The sequence below is a fragment of the Typha latifolia genome, chromosome 9 (genome assembly GCF_019914945.1).
Source record: "Typha latifolia isolate L0001 chromosome 9, TyphaL0001v2, whole genome shotgun sequence".
Lineage (NCBI taxonomy): Eukaryota > Viridiplantae > Streptophyta > Magnoliopsida > Poales > Typhaceae > Typha > Typha latifolia.
In genome coordinates this window covers 6098395-6100742 of record NC_133094.1, presented here as the reverse complement: position 1 = coordinate 6100742, position 2348 = coordinate 6098395, and the positions used below count along the sequence as shown (strand labels likewise).

General features: G+C 36.8%; 1 non-coding gene across 1 annotated transcript; it reads left to right on the top strand.

Annotated features, from left to right (window-relative positions):
* The first annotated feature begins 1409 nt into the window (after positions 1 to 1409).
* LOC140795828 (small nucleolar RNA R71) lies at positions 1410 to 1516 on the top strand. Its single transcript, XR_012110360.1, has one exon. It is a non-coding gene; the product is annotated as a small nucleolar RNA R71 (small nucleolar RNA).
* The last annotated feature ends 832 nt before the right edge of the window (positions 1517 to 2348 follow it).

The window sequence follows — 2348 nt, the reverse complement described above, 5'->3', positions numbered from 1 at the left end:
TAGGCTTCAACTATCCAAGACCTAACTGCTTGTAAACTAAATATGGCAAAAGATTAACACTTGCACCTAAATCCAAAAGGGCTTTATCAATGACATGATTGTCAATGACACACGAAATAGTAGAACAACCTGGATCTTTAAACTTAGGTGGAATGTTGTTTTGGATGATTGAGCTTACCTGCTCAGCTAGGAATGCCTTCTTTTGCACTTTTGATTTTTTTTCTTAGTGCAAAGATCCTTAAAAAGTTAGGCATAAGCAGGAACTTGCTTGAACAATTCCATCATCTCACTAAAGTTTGTTCCTACTTTAGCCTGAGTTAGTCTTTGGGAAAATGGTGCTTTGGGAATAAAAGTCTACTCAGATGAATTTCTAGACTTACGTAGAGACTGACTTGGGTTGCTAGAGTCAAAGGTTATAGTTCCAAATGAACTATCATGATTATTTTGTGGGACATAGATTTCTTCACCCTCTGAGATAGATTTTTCATGATTTGGCACTTCAACCTTATTGTTGACCAGTTTTCCAAACCCAAGGGTAATGATTCATTGAACTTGTTCGTTGTGCACACCTGAGGTGGATGGTTGGGTAACCTCATATTGACCCTTTTAATTAGGAATGGGTTGACTAGGAAATTTTCCTTGTTCTCTCGTACTAACCTTAGATGCTAACTAACCCACTTGATGTTGAAGCTGAGAAATGGCTTGAGAATTTTGTATATTGGTAGCTTCTATTCTTTGCAAATTAGCACTAGTTCTAGTGAGAAATTTCTCTATCATCGCTTCTAAGTTGGATGGTTGTTGCTGAGGTACTATAATTGATTGATTAAGAGGTGGGGAATAAGAGACAGGCTGAGTAGGAGAACGAAATTGGTTAAATCCTGGAGGGCCTTTTTGGTTTATTTGAGGCTACTGTGGCCTCGAAGAAAAATTGGGGTGATTTCGCCAATTTGGATTATATGTTTCAAAGTAAGGACTATTGAATAGCTTTCTAAATTAATTTAGGGCATTCACTTATTCATTGAATCCATTTTGATACCCTAAGGAAGGATAAACCATTGTAGTGTGCATGGGACTGACATAAACACTATAAACTTTAGATTGCACCTGATTTATAGGTTTTATAGTTTGATTTTGACACAAGGGCATCAACTTTCCTAGACAAACTATCCAGTCGTGCATTCATACTCACATCAGGTTGAACTTCATATATTCCTCTCTTAGACTGTGATGTCCCTCGACTTTCAATACTAAAATCCCATTATTGGGAATTTTTAGTTATTCTTTCAAAACGAGCCCAAGCTCCAGGTGTGCTCTTAGCCATGAATGACCCACCTCTCATGGACTCAACCAGATTACGATTTGTGTCGGTTAGACTATTATAGAAATACTGGACTAAGCACCATTTTTCAAAATTGTGATGAAGACACTTAATTTGAAGATCCTTAAACCTTTCCCATGACTCATAAAATTTCTCTTCCTCTTTCTGCTTGAAAGTGGAGATGGCCAATCTATATTGATTTGTTCTAGGCATAGGGTAAAATTTGGACACAAATTTATAGTTCAGATCTCTCCAAATGGTGATTGAGTTAGGCTCTAAGTGATTCAACCAAGCTCTTGCTTGGTCTTTCAATGAAAAAGGAAAGAGCCTTAGCCTAACAGATTCATCAGAAAAGTTTTAAAATTTGAATGTTGAACAAATATCCAAGAATTCATCAACATGAGAGTATGGATTCTCATTTTCCTTACCATAAAAGGTAGGAAGCAATTGAAGGATGGCAGGTTTTAATTCAAAATGAGTTGCATTAGTGTTAGGTAACACAATGCATTGTGAAGGTTGGGTTCTATTAGGGATAAATCGCTCTTGTAAAGTTATGGTATCATCATGAACCGATTGATGGTTTTTAGTCATTTTTTCCCTAGCAAGCCAACCTGAACTATCTTGAACCCAACCAATTTCTAAGTTTTTAAAAAGGCTTCACAAACATAATTCTTACCAAGCAAATCATAGTCAATAGTTTGTGTTTTTAAAGTATAATATGAGAGTAAGCAATTTTTTTCTTCAATTCTAATCTTGTAGAGAATCACTTCTCTTCTAATTAGATAGCTCATACTCCCTTTCAGAGTAAGCTAGGGGATTACTAGTTAAGGCCTACCAAAACACAACCAGGTAAGTTCCCATGAATACTGGTGGGCGTTGGCCTCTTCAGAATACCAGTTCCCTTAGGCGCCTCAGTACTACTCTCCTTTTTGACAGAACTTACCTAGAAATTATAATTTGGAAGGTGCTCACTGGGCTTACCAAAAGATAACTCTTTCCGAGAGGTTCCTATGAGCTATGTGAAATTCTT